Source organism: Scyliorhinus canicula, chromosome 15 (assembly GCF_902713615.1).
Source record: "Scyliorhinus canicula chromosome 15, sScyCan1.1, whole genome shotgun sequence".
Lineage (NCBI taxonomy): Eukaryota > Metazoa > Chordata > Chondrichthyes > Carcharhiniformes > Scyliorhinidae > Scyliorhinus > Scyliorhinus canicula.
In genome coordinates, this window is record NC_052160.1 from 59,182,616 (window position 1) to 59,197,226 (window position 14,611).

Genomic DNA, 14,611 nt, shown 5'->3' on the forward strand with positions numbered 1-14,611 from the left:
GGTGGGGGTGGTTGAATGGTGGGGGGTGCATGGCAGGTAAGTCGGGGTCGCTGGGTGGAAAAGATGGGCGCCTGAAGAGTGGAGACCTCCAGGAACCCCATAGCAGGGTGTCCTCACTTGGGGAAGAGGGGGGTGGGGGGGTTAGTGCCTATGTGTGGGGGTGACATTGTCCATGAGTGAGAAGTGCGGGGGACCCACAAGCTCACTTAGAGATCGGGGCACCCTTTCAAAATCATGGCCTGATCTCAGAGTTCAGCTCCCCAGTGCTGAAAAAAATTCTAAGTGTGGCCTAAACCAGTGCGAAACTCCCCAGGGCCCAAAAAAGTGACTAAGTGTCATTGGATAGTGGTGGGGAACTTGGTGTTAGAGCCAGCGGGAAACTCCCTGAAAAACCCACTACAAATGAACTTAGAAATTTTTCCATTGAATTCCACCCTTTGAAGCAGCACTTCAAGGAAGTTTGCATTTTTCTATTCTGCTAACTCCAAATCCATATTTTAATTGCCTTCATACTATCGATTGTAGTAATTTTAGAGGCTAGACTGTAAGAATAAAGTATTTAAAAATGTTCAAGCACTGGACAAATGATAGCAGCAATCTAACAAATTCTGATAAATTCAAAATGAGGACACAAATGAATAAGCCCAACACTGGTTTAGAAACCAATAACACATTAACTAGGTGCAATATCGTAATTGTAGTCATAGTGATGCAAAAATTTGATGCTCTTCATTTGGCATACATTCAAATCTATTCATATACTTCAATTATCCTAATGTAGACTGTGACAGTAATCATTTAAAGAACAGAGTGAAAGGAAAAGCGTTTCTGAAGTGTGTTCAAGAGAATTTTCTTGATCAGTATGTTTCCGGGCCATTGAGGAAGGAGGCCTTGCTGGACCTGGTTCTAGAGAATTAGGTTAAGTGTTTCATGCACCAGTTGGGGAACATTTAGGGAACAGTGATCACAGTATCATACAGTTTAGGTTATCCAGGGAAAAGGACAAGGAGCAATCTAAAGTAAAATTACTAGACCCAAGGAGGACCAATTTCAGTGGGATGAGATCAGATCTGTCCCAGGTATAGATTAGCAGGTAAAACTATTACAGAACAATAGGATGCCTTTTAAAAGGAGATAACTTGGGTACACCTGAGCTACATTCCCATGGGGGGGGGGGGGGGGGGGGGGGGGGGGAGATAGGACAAACAATTTCAGAGTTCTCTGGATATTAGACAAGCAGCTTGACAGCTTGCAGGGCTTGAGAGAAGGGATGGTGGAGTCAAAGTTCTGCACCATCAGCATACATACGGAAACTGATGTTGCATTTGTAAAACATGGAGATGACAAACCAAGGATACAATATCCAAAGATCCTACAGGTAACAGTGCAGGGGTAGGAAGAGAAACCATCGCAAGGAATTCTCAGGTGACAACTGCAAGGGCAAATATGGAAACAGACAAGGGCAGCCTCACTGAGCTGGACAACAGTGATGCAGCAATGGAGCATTGTTTGGTTAACTGTCAAAGTCTGCAGACAAGTCAAGAAGGGCGAGAATGAAAAGTGCAAAACATGTCACAAAAAATGGCATTTGTGACTTTGATTGGGCCTATTCAATGCAATGATGAGTGTAAAATATTTACTGGTGAGATCCAAACATGGAGTTACAGGAAATACCGGTACAGAGCAGGGAAGCACAAACCAGTTCAGTGATCTTATGAAGGAATGAGAGATGGGTGTCATAGTTTTCAAAGTAAGAAGTCTTACAAAACCAGGTTAAAGTCCAACAGGATTGTTTCAAATCACTAGCTTTCGGAGCACTGCTTCTTCACCTGAGGAAGGAGTTTAACATGGTGTTGTAAGACTTCTTACTGTGCTCACCCCAGTCCAACACCGGCATCTCCACATCATAGTTTTCAGAGACAAAGGAGCTGTCACCAAGATCACTATTATCCCCTAAGCCAGCTCTGACTATCTTGGAATAAGTTTGGTTTTAGTGAGCAAGAGAAGGAAGGGAAACCGAGGCAGCCGAATGGATAATCCCAATCTTATTAACAAAGAAGCCCATGAGCTTCTTGCACATCACTGGAGGCAAGGATAGTAGGGGCGTGCATGAAAGAGGAATTTATAGAGAGGGTTGCAAAAAGTTGGGTGTTTTATCTTTGCATTCTAAGATGTTCCTGAAATAGTGGGCAGTTTTGGCAGAAGACAGCAAGGCCCAATAATGCTTGCTATGATCTAACTTTGGTAAACAATGGCAAGACGGGTAAATATACAATTAACAAACAGTACTGGAAGTGCTGTGCAATTTAACTTCTTTAAAACTATACCATCCTGATGAAAAAGCTCCCAATATTGTAATACAGTTGATTCCAACAAATGTGAAAATAGATTCATTAAAATTCATCTCCACCACGGCACCGAGGTCCCAGGTTCGATCCCGGCTCTGGATCATTGTCCGTGTGGAGTTTGCGCATTCTTCCTGTGTTTGTGAGGGTTTCGCCCCCACAACCCAAAAGATGCGCAGTCTAGGTGGATTGGCTACACTAAATTGCCCCTTAATTGGGAAAAATGAATTGGATATTCTAAACTTATAAACAAAAAAAAAATTCATCTCCATATCAGCAGCTCATTTAGAGTGGGGCCGGGAGAAGAAAATTAAATCATGTAAACGACTTGCATCCTTAATTTTGTTGAGCACTGACAAACTGTCATGTCGGAGTATAATGTAGCTCATCTCTTCATACTTCACCAAGTTCTTCTTTTCTCCTTCTCAATTCTTTCTGGAATTCTATCAGCTCTGGCAGTCCAACACTACTCCATTCAAATACCATTCACACATCAGCTTGGATGATGAATATTGTTATTAAGCATTATCATTAAACCCATCCATTTCCACCCAGCATTTGCAATGCATTGTTTCAGGGGACAACACTTGGGAGAAAGAACAAGTGGCCAAGCATATTTCTCTTCCCTACCCCACTATGTCAAGACCAAATGTTGTCAACTACTGCTCAGACAATAGTCAGTAAACATAATGGAGAAGACCTTATACAATATTCCATATAGCTTAGTGCTGTACTGCAGTGGGAATTGAGGGGCTGATGTAGCTCATTAATACAGTATTCGCTCAGAATCACTTTGTGATCCTTCACAGTAACAGTCAGAAAGTAAATGAGATTAATATTCTTAAATCAACTTTAAAAAACTAACAGAAACATGATTTTCAACCATTTGAGTAAAGGTGAGAATCTCACTCAACTTTTTTTCTCTGAATTAGATGCAAGTCTATTCAAATTAAACATCGAAAGGATTGAACCCAGAACTATTTGTGCAGATGTGAAACAAATAAAAATACCCTGCTTTCACAAGTTCGAGCAGAAAGTGCAATTTACAATTTGAGGGAAGACAGAGAAAATCAATAAAAAATTTCCGACTGCTGAGAATGCAAACAATATGTAGCCAGAGGAAATTCACCAGAATGGTTCCAGGTATGGGAGGGCTTGAGTTATAATAATAATAATAATCACTTATTGTCACAAGTAGGCTTCAATGAAGTTACTGTGAAAAGCCCCTAGTCGCCACATTCCGACACCTGTTCGTGGAGGCTGGTACGGGAATTGAACACGCGCTGCTGGCTGTGTTCTGCATTACAAGCCAGCTATTTAGCCCACTGTGCTAAACCAGCACCTGCAGTTAGGTCAGGTCAGAAAGGTTAGGTCAGAAAGGCTGGCGATGTTTCCCATGAAGCAAAGGAGAGATTTGATAAATACATACAAGATTAAGACGGGCTTAGATAAGGTAGACAATGAAAAGCTCCACCCATTAGCTGATGGTACAGGGACAAGGGGACACAGATATAAGATTCTGGGAAAGAGAGGCTGAGGGAATGTGAGGAAAAGCCTTTCTACAGTGAGTAGTCATGGCCTGGAACTCGCTGGCCACGTTAATCTGAACAGCACAATAGTCAAAGCTCCCTACCAGTATCCAAACAAGCTGAAGTTTGGATGCCCAGTGCAGAAACCACCGTGATTCTAGAGATACGGATAAGCAAAACCTAAGTCCATGAGCAGCATCAGCTGGATCTAAAAGAGCATTAGTTAAATTTGGACATTTTTTCACTTACAGAAGATTATAAACCAATGAAATGCCTGTGATGAGGTTTTCAAAATAAAAATGTCAATTATTATTGCCATGAAATCTCAGTTTACAGATCTGAAATATACGTGAAAATAAAGTGGGCGAGAATATTGGCAAACGATGAAGTGGAACATTTAAAATGTGTTCAACAAGACAACAGGAAAAATATTTTCCACCAATAGGGCTGTAGAGGCTGGATCATTAAGAATGTTCATGGCTGATAGTACGATCCCGAACCAGATCCCAATAGTTGCAAGGATAATGGACAGAAACCCCAATATTTTATTTTATTTGGAAGACTGAGAGGAAAGGATACTATGCTCCAGGAATGACTCCATTCACAAATTGGGATATGTTATCTTAAAACAAACTTTATTACGAACACAATATTACTCAAACTTAAACAACATACAAGAAAATCGTTTTGTTTACAATTATCAGCGAAACAATCTTTAACAATTAAACAAAACACTCCTATCTGCCATCTTTTATCTCTAATCAAGCAAAACCCATCTCAGGTCAAAATCCCTTTTAAATACAGTTAGCAAGCACAGATTCCATTTTAAATGACTGATGGGAGAGAGGGAGTGAGAGAGAAAGAGAGAGAGGAAACTGGTCAAGAAACAGCATGCAACTTCTTATCTGTCTCAGACTACTATTTAACCTGCAAGCCTTTGGTAAAAGGCTCCTGTCCTGTTCACAAGAAAATCGATAACTCACTGTTTTGAGAGAAGCTGCTGGTTTGTTCATATATTTTTAATTAAACTCCAAACTGAAACTCAACATCTGATTGCCTCAGTCCCTAGCTCCTTGTATTAACTACATCATCTTACTGTGGCTTAACACAATGGGCACTATCTACTGGCCATGTCACGCCGGAATTGGGATGGTACAGGAAAGTAGGATCCGGGTATTGAACTTGATGATCAGCCGGTAGATCCCTGGAAAGGTCTTCCCCGAGATTGCTGACTCCATTCCGCCTCGCAAGATCTAACCAGATCTAGTGAGACGCCACGATCTGGATTCCACCGAGGCCCGAAATAGCAACAGTATCATCAGATAGTGGGGTCATTCCCAACCCCACTAACCCCCCAGAACAGACTCTGCATTTTTTGAGTTAAATCATGCCCAATGTCTCTAATTATCTACTCCCCAGGGGACCTTATTTATATAAACAAAATTCCGTTAGTCCAACTTTTACAATGCTTTAATTATTCATTTTGTAGCCACAAAGCCTGGCTGACTTTCAAAGCAGGATATATATTTTTCAACATTACTACAGTCATCACATACTAACCCAGGCTTTTAACACTCACTGCACCAAATACATATAATAAAATATATCTGAAATGTTTACATTCATCACACTGAGATAGACAGATTTTTAATCAGTAAGGGATTCAAAGGTTAGAAACATACATAGAAAATAGAAGCAGGAGGAGGCCATTCAGTCCTTCGAGCCTGCTCTGCCATTCATTATCATGGCTGATCATCAAGTTCAATACCCTGATCCCACCTTCTCTATATCCTTTGATCCCTTTAGCCCCACGAGCTACATCTAATTCCATCTTGAAATAACACAATGTTTTCTCCTCAGCTACCTTTTGTGACAAATTCACCACTGTCTGGATGGAGAAATTTCTCCTCACCTCAGTCCTAAAAGGTTTACCCTGATCCTCAAACTATGACTCTTAGCACTGGACTCCCCCACCATCAGGAACATTCTTTCTTAATCTACCCGGTCTAATACGGTTAGAATTTTGTGTTTCCATGGGATCCCTTCCCTGACTCTTCTAAACTCTAATGAATATAATTTTAGCTGCAGATCAGAACTCTTTCATACTGGCTTGAATGATAATTCAACCCTGGTCCCAGCAGTGAAAGAAAAATTTCTAATACACAAATGAGCATTTCTTAACCCAAGAAATACAACACAAATGCAAAGGAATGAAGAAGAGAATAGAGATTTGCATTGATGGATTTACAAAAAAAAGATGGGAGGAGGCTTGAATGAAGCATAAACACTGGGGTAGACTAGTTGAGTCGAATGGCCTGTTTCTGTACTGTATATCCAATGTAGGTTGAGTGTGAAGATGTGAGAGACTGACAAAGCATACATTGATAAACCCGAGTTATCCCGTGTTGATGCAGACATTGGGAACTATCTGGAGGATGAAGATTCAGGAATTAAATAGTCAGATCTCTGTTCCATAGATTTGCGATTACTCACTGAGACGAAGTAAAAGTTCACCAATCTGTCCTGACTTTGAACAGCATGATCATGGCTAAGGCACACGTCATCAAAATCCTGTAGGGCATCATCCTTGACCAGGATGAATAGCTAAACTTATGACTTTTCAAAGTCTTCCCACCACCTGCAAGATTCACGTGAGAAACATATGGGAATACTCACCACGCACTGGTTAAATACAACCTCAGCGGTACTTGAGAAGCGTGACACCATCCAGAATAAAGAAGTTAATTTGATTAGCACCGCTGCATTTGAACTCAGTATCCGTGGTCGTATTGCAGCTACAATCTCCAAGATGCATGAACTGGCCAACGTTACCACAGGGGCTAAGTTGACGCAAGATGGTCTATCACGTTACCAGGGCAATTTAGGATGGGTTACACTCCAAAAACAAATAAAAATAACTAAGTATGGCATGAAATAATATATGAACAGGGATGCCATCTGATGACGGTTATTAAGTTCAACAGAAATAGCTTTTCTTCTGCAAAACAATTTTTTTTAAATTCAAATTACCAAAATAAAACAATGAGGAAATAGAAAGTAAGATCTGTGGCAGACAACTTGAAAATTAACTGACAGCAGGTGTGACGTTCACTTTGATCTTCTATATGTAATTTCTTTTGACGAATGGACAATATATGGCATGCAATTTGCTGTGGAATACTATGTTATCTTTTGCAAATTAAACTAAATTATAGTGTTAGCTAAAACAAAACATCAAAAAGCTTTATAACAAGAATTGAGAAGTTTGATCAAATCAGAAAATGCTGATGAATTCAACTTCACTGAACCAAAAGGAGTGAAAGTCAAAGTTGAAGAAGAAATCTTTATTTATAAGACTAATTGTTTATCTCCTGCCATAGCAATCAGATTTTGTCTAAAACAGTAAATATAGCTTAAATGTATTAACAAGTCAACATAAACACAAAAAGCTTCAGAGTTCATGTAGCCCCACATAATACATTTAGCGCTCAATTTAAGTAAAAGGTTAGCGATATTACCTAAAAAAATATTAGAAAAGAGCTGACAAACACAAATGATGATTTTATCCGAGACTTGTTGAAAACAGGAAGATTTATTTGACAGGTGTTGAGAAACACAAATTTTAGAGACAGTCACCGCTTGCATCTCCTACAATCCAGTGTATATTTCATCCGAGTCACTGGTCATTATAATTATTGATCATGATATCGTAGAAAACAGATATGTGATTGATTGGTGAATATTTTGCTCATTTATCTTCAAAATTCATCTAATTTATTAGAAATTGTGAAGTTTTATTAGTTGCAGTAAGGTTTAATAGAAATAGAAAAAGGTTATTAGGAGTAGCAGTGTTAATTAATTATAAATTAAGATAAATTAATTAACACATAACAAAGATGGCAGGGCAAGATATGTTGCAACCACAGAATGCTGACGATCCTGGACATCGGGGTTATCCAGGGCAATCGCATCTGCAATAAGTATCTGTGGCTTGAGCTCAGAGTCACTGAGTTTGAGGCAGAGTTGTTGACACGGTGATGCATCAGGAGGGGGGTGGGGTTATCTCAACACAATGTACCATAAGGCAGTCACACCCCTTCGATAGAGTCTTATGATTTGGTCAATGGTTAGGTTCAGGAGACGCGACTGCGAATGTGGCAGATATGGGGACCCATAAGTTAAAAGTGGAGGAGCCTCAGCCTTGACAATTGTTCATTAGGTTTGAGGTCCTTGCAGTCTGTATGGAAAACAGTGGTGGCTGCAGGATGGTTGAGCAAAATGACCATGGCACCATGGTACAAGTCATTCAAGCTTGGTGACAGTATTGTCAGGAGGATAGACATTTCTCGGAGACTGAGAGTGCGAGCTCAGATGGCGGTATTGTCTGCCCAGTGCCAGGGTGCAGAACATCTGCAAGAGGAACTTGCAGTGGGAGGGGGAGGTTCCAGTGGTGGTGGTCCACATAGGTACCACCGGCATAGGCGGAACTAGGAAAGAGATTCTTGTGGGGGAATATGAGCAGCTAGGGGCTAAATTAAAAGGCAGAACCTCAAAGATCATAATCACTGGATTACTACCCGAGCCACAGAAAATTAGCACAGAGTAAATCAGATTAGTGTCAAATTTATGGCTCAAAGAATGGTGTGGGAGAATTGGTTGCGATTCATGGGGCATTGAACCGTGCTGGCATGAGTGTCCTAGCGAGTCATATAACTAGGGTGGTTGAGATTCAAATTAAACAGTGAGGGCAAGAGATCAAGTCTGGAATGTGATAAATTAAGTAGCGAGGACAAAGCAAAAGAGCACGGTTGGATAAGGGAAATGATGACCAGAGCATGGAAAGAAGACATAGGGGGTACAAACCTAAGAGTACATCAGCAGATAAGGCTAGAGGTACACAATAAAGTAAAATGACAGAACTGAATGCATGTAGCATTTATAACAAAATAGATGAATTGACAGCGCAAATAGAAATAAATATGTATGATCCGATCGCCATTACAGAAACATGGCTACAGGATGAAAAGACTGGGACCTCAATATTAAAGGTACGTGGCATTTAGGAAGGACAGGAATGTAGGAAAGGTGGTGGCGCAGTTCTGTTAATTAAGGATGAACTGGACACAATAGAGATAGATTACCCGAGTTCCGGCGATCAAGATGTAGAATCAGTTTGGGTAAAGATGGGAACGAGTAAAGACAAGTCACTTGTGAGTGCGGTTTATAGGTCATCTCACAGCAGCCACACTGTAGGACAGGGTATGCAAGAAGATATAATGGGGGCTTGTGAGTAGGATACAGTGATACTCGTGGACAATTTCAATCTACATATGGATTCGTCAAATCATATTGGCAAAGGTAGCCTGGATAAAGAGTACATTGTATTTTCAGGACAGCTTCCTCGAACAGCATGACTTAGCACCAACCAGAGAGCAGGTAATATTGTATATGGTAATATGTAATGAGACCTCCTAGTGAAGGCCCCCCTTGGTAGCAGTGAAATATTACTGAATTTCACATTCAGTTTGAGAAGAGTGGATCCAAGACTTGTGTTTTAAACTTAAATAAGGGCAATTAAGAGGGCATGAAGACAGAGTTGGCGAAAGTGAACTGGGAAATTAGGTTACGGGATAGGTCAGCAGAAATGCAGTGGCAGACATTGAAGGAGATATTTCAGAATAGATACATTCCAGCGAGAAAGAAAGACCGTAGGGGAAAGATGCATTAGCTTGGCTAGCTAAGGATGTTAAAGATGGCATCAAAATTACAAAAACCTATAATTCTGCAAAGATGAGTGGCAGATCAGAAGATTGGACAAGAAATAAAATTCAAAAAATTACGAAAGATGAATAAGGAGGATAGTATGAAAAAAACTAGCTAGAAATATGAAAACAGATAGTTTCTGCAGGAATTTAAAAAAGAAAAAAAAAGTAAAGTGAGTGTTAGTCCTCTGGAAAGTGTGAATGGGAAATTAATAATGGAAAAATATTGAAATGGCAGATGAAATGAACATTTTCTTCATTACATGTCTTCACTTCAGAGGATACAAAAAACAGTCCAGAAATAATTATAAACCAGGAGGTAAAAGGGAGGGAATCACCAGTAAAACAGTACTGAGAATATTATTAGAATTAAAAAGCTAATAGGTCACCAGGTTCTGATTGCCTTCATCCTAGGATCTTAAAAGTGGCTGCGGAGATAGATGCACTGGTTTTAATTTTCCAAAATTCCCTAGTTTCTGGCAAGGTCCCATCAAATTGGAAAATAGTGAACGTGAATCCTCTATTAAAGCAAGGGGGAGGCAGAAAGCAGGAATCTACAGGTCAGTTGGCTGAACATCTGTTGTAGGGAAATTGTTGGAATCGATTATTAAGGAGGTTATAATGGGGCACTTAGAAACTCTAAAAGTAATCAAGTAGAGTCAACATGGTGTTCTGAAAGGGAAATCAGGTTTGACTAATTTATTGGAGTTCTTTGAGAAAATAACAAGCAACATGGATAAAGGAAAACCTGGGGATGTTCTCTACTTCGATTTTCAGTGGACATTTGACAAGGTCCTACATTAAAGATTACTACATAAAATAAAAGTACATGGTGTAGGGGATGGGTTGGCCAACAGGACCCAGAGATAGGACATAAATGGGTATTTTCCACTTTGGTAAGATGTACCAAATGGAGTGCCACAGAATCAGTTCTGGGGCATCAACTATTTACAATTTATATCAATGTCTTGGATGAAGGGACCAAATATATGGTTGCTAAATTTGCTGATGTCACAAGATTGGTAGGAAAATAATGTGCAGAGGACGTAAAGAGTCTGCAAAGGGACACAGTTGGGTTAAGCAAATGGGCAAATATTTGGCAGATGGCGTATGATAGAAAAGCAGTACATTATTTAAATGGAGAGACTGCAGAACTTTAGATACAGAGGAATCTGGGTGTCCTGGTACACAAATCAGGAAAAGTTAGTATGCAGGTATAACTAACGATTAGGAAAGCAAATGGAATATAGTCATCTGTGCAAGGGGAATGAAATATAAAGGTGGGGATGTTTTGCTACAGTTGTACTGGCATTGGCGAGGCCACATCAAGAGTACCGTGAACATTTTTGGACTCCTTATATAAGGAAGGATATAAATGCATCAGAAGCAGTTCAGAGAGGGTTCACTTGACTGACAACTAGGATAGGGGTGTTATCTTACAAGGAAAGATCAGTTAGGCCGGGCCTATATCTGTTGGTGTCAAGAAGTTTGAGAAGTGATCTTATTGAAACATATACGAACCTGAGGGGACTTGACAGAGAGAATGCTGAAAAAAATGTTTCCCCTTGTGGAGACTAGAACTAAGGGACAGTTTTAAAAAAGGGGTCACCCATTTAAGACAGAGATGAGAAGAATTTTTTTCTGAAGTTCATGAATCTTTAGAACTCTCTTCGCCCAGAGAATGGTGGATGCAGGATCAATTAAGCCAGATGTAGAGAGATTCTTAACTAACAAGGGAGTAAAAGCTTGTGGTGAGGTAGGCTGAATGTGGAGTTAAGGCCAGAATCAGTTTGACCATGATCTTGTTGAATGGTAGACAATGCGCAAAGAACCAAATTACATACCCCTCCTCCCAATTTGTATTATTGATATTAATTCTAGTGTGTAAAATGAATGCCACAGACTTTAAAAGTCTGCTGGTTAAACATTTTACTTGCATGCATTCTTACCATGAAACAGAAAATCTATAAAATTAACCAATTGAACAATAATGATCATGTTTTCTTTAACATTAGTGCTTGTATGGTTTGCGGTGATATTTGATAAACACACAACAAAAATAAAAAGAAGCGCCTCAATACATCTGACAGTTTGAAGTGCAAGTTTACATCTAGAAATGGGGGGGGAACACTGGGTGCCTTTTAAGTTCTCCAAATCTCATTTCCCACACACACAGTGGAGGTTAAAAACGCGGTTGCGCAACAAGAGGAACAAGGCTGCACATTTCCCAATCGCGGTGCAGTTGGTTTTGTGTGCATACTGTAAACGATGAGCCAGCCTTGAGTGAGATGGACATTTCCACCCCCATCAATGGCTGACTGGGACAGGAAGCGGCCAGCGCGCATGCGCCGCTAGTGGCTCGGGTCGCCTTGTCTGGACTGAGGGAGAAGCCGCCGCCGCCGCCAACCCGGCACCGAGCAACTCAAACAAACAAGCAGGGCGCCGCTTTAACAAACTCCCTGTTCCTTCTCCACCTCCGCCCCGGTGGCTCCAACCTCCGCGGTTCTGTGCGCAGCTGAAATTATCTCAAACATTTGCCCGAACTGAACTTCTTTTACCTGTCAGCCGGATTTTGATGCTTGACCCGTTCCGTCGAGCTCCGGGATTCGACATTACTTAGAAAAAATCCCCTTTTTTTCCACAGCAGGTTGGTCCTTTCCTGCACGCTAGTCGTAAAAACATATATTCAGAGCGAGAGCGAGTTGGATTTCTTCCGCTTTCTTTTAGGAAGTAAGTAATTAATAAAGCGGGCTAAACGCACTCCCGGGGGCCCCCCGACACCATCCAGCGTTCGCACGAGACACAACTGACGGCGGCGGCAGCAGCAGCAGCGCGCGCACCCGCAGAGCCGCGGCGGCGCGCTGACGTCAGGAGACACGCGCGCGCACAGCGGTGGCGCGCTGACCTGACGACGCCGCCGTGCGTACGCGCGGACTCCCCTTCCCAGCGTTACCCGGATGGCTGCGTCGTTGTCGTTCAGCCTGAAGCTCAGAGAGAGCACAAGGCATTTACCCATTTTGCACTTGGCAACGGCCCACCTTAAAAACCCTCACTTAGCCTGGCTCTCACCCTTTCCTGACGAATCATGGAGGGAGTTGTCAGGGCAGCACGGTGGCGCAGTGGGTTAGCACTGCAGCCTCACGGCACTGAGGTCCGATCCCGGCTCTGGGTCACTGTACGTGTGGAGTTTGCACATTCTCCCCCTGTTTGCGTGAGTTTCGCCCCCCACAACCCAAAGATGTGCAGGCTAGATGGATTGGCCACACTAAATTGCCCCTTAATTGGAAAAAATGAATTGGGTGCGCTAAATTTAAATAAGAAAATGAAGGGAGTTGTCAAGTCAAAGTGCCCTTTTATCAGAGAGAGATGACTAATGAGAATATGGACCGCACCATAAATCAGATTTAAATAAATAATATTTCCAATGTCCCCGTCCCTGCAGTACCCACAAGTTGTGGCAGGCCTCAAGTACAGTATAAGGGTGACAGTGGACGAGAGCCCATCAGGGTTGCAGGCAGTCACATTCCCCCAGGGCCTCTGTTTGTATGGTTGGCCGTAAGTAGCAGAAGGGTTTAATAGCCCCGCACCCTGCCCCACCCCAGAAAAAAATCTGTTTGGAACAGAATTCTTATTTCCCCGTTCTCCTGGTTTTTTTCCCTTCTGGGATGAGGGGGCACAGATTTAAGGTGATTTGCAAAAGAAGCAAATGCGATGAAAGAAAAATCTTTCCACAGTGAGTGGTCGAGGTCTGGAATGCACTGCCTGGAAGCGTGGTGTAGCCAGACTTAACATAGGCATTCAAGAGGTCATGACTTCAGTAGAAACAATGTGCAGAGATACGGTGAAGAGGTAGGGGAATGGCACAAAGCCATAATGCTGGTTTGGAGAACCGGTGCAGACACAATGCCCCAAATGGCCTGCACAATAACAATTCTGAAAAGTTTCATCACAAGACCTCTCTCCCCTAATGTTCCCACTTTCACAACTGATCTTTAGGGGCAGCACAGTGGTTAGCACTGCTGCCTCATTTGTGCCAGGGACCCAGGTTCAATTCCAGCCTTCTCTGATGTCTACGTGGGTTTCCTCCCCAATCCCCAGTTTCCTCCCACAGTCCAAAATTGTGCAGGTTAGATAGAGAGGCCATGATAAAATTGCCCCTTAGTGGCCAGGGATGTGTGGGTTATGTGGGGTAATAGGGTTTCAGGGATAGGGAAAAAGCCTGCTTAGGGTAGCACTGTGCAGACTCGACGGGCTGAATAGCCTCCTGCACTGTATTTGTTCCATAATTCTACCAATACATAAATGCAAGAAAGACTTGTATTCATACAGCACCTTTCACCGCTTCCAGTCATTCCAAAATGCTTTACTGCCAATTACTTAGCATATTTTCCAGACCACAAGATGCACCAGGATTTTAAAAAAAACATATTTGAACCATACTATCAGATCATAAAGGCACACAGTAATTTCAGATGACTGCATGTTGTGATTCAGCAACTATAATTCTTTGAAAGTTTATTCATTGTTGTCATGCAGGAAATGACACCGCTGACCGGTGCATACCAAGGCCCCACATAGAGCAATATGGTGCCAATCAGATAACCTATTTTTAGTTGTTAGGTGATGAATAAATGCACTTCTTTGAATAGTGTCAGAAGGAATTTTACTGCCATCTGAAAGAGCAGATATGGTTCCCTTTCATATCTCATCCAAAATACAATACACACTCGCTCAGTACAACAACAGAGTACCAACATGGGCTATGTGTTCAAGAACATTTGTGATTTAAGTTGGGGAAGTTCCAATCAGCCCTAGGGCTTGCCAAATCAGGCAAACAAAACCTTCAACTCTGTGGCACTCTCTTCAGTGTTGTGATGGGATTGTCCATGTGCCAAATGGCTGCCTGACAAAGAAAAATAAATTGGTTTCGCCATTCTCAAACATTTCACAGCCCTGGCCTTTTTGGGCTATGCTG

General features: G+C 41.7%; 1 protein-coding gene across 2 annotated transcripts in view; it reads right to left on the reverse strand.

Annotated features, from left to right (window-relative positions):
* The window catches only part of smurf1 (SMAD specific E3 ubiquitin protein ligase 1), a 163,489-nt gene extending 151,027 nt beyond the window's left edge, over window positions 1-12,462 (reverse strand). For both annotated transcript variants that reach the window (XM_038819403.1, XM_038819401.1), the window contains exon 1: window positions 12,195-12,462. The gene's annotated coding sequence lies outside the window, so the exon portion shown is untranslated. The remainder of the gene's footprint in view (window positions 1-12,194) is intronic.
* Between the last annotated feature and the right edge of the window lie 2,149 nt (window positions 12,463-14,611).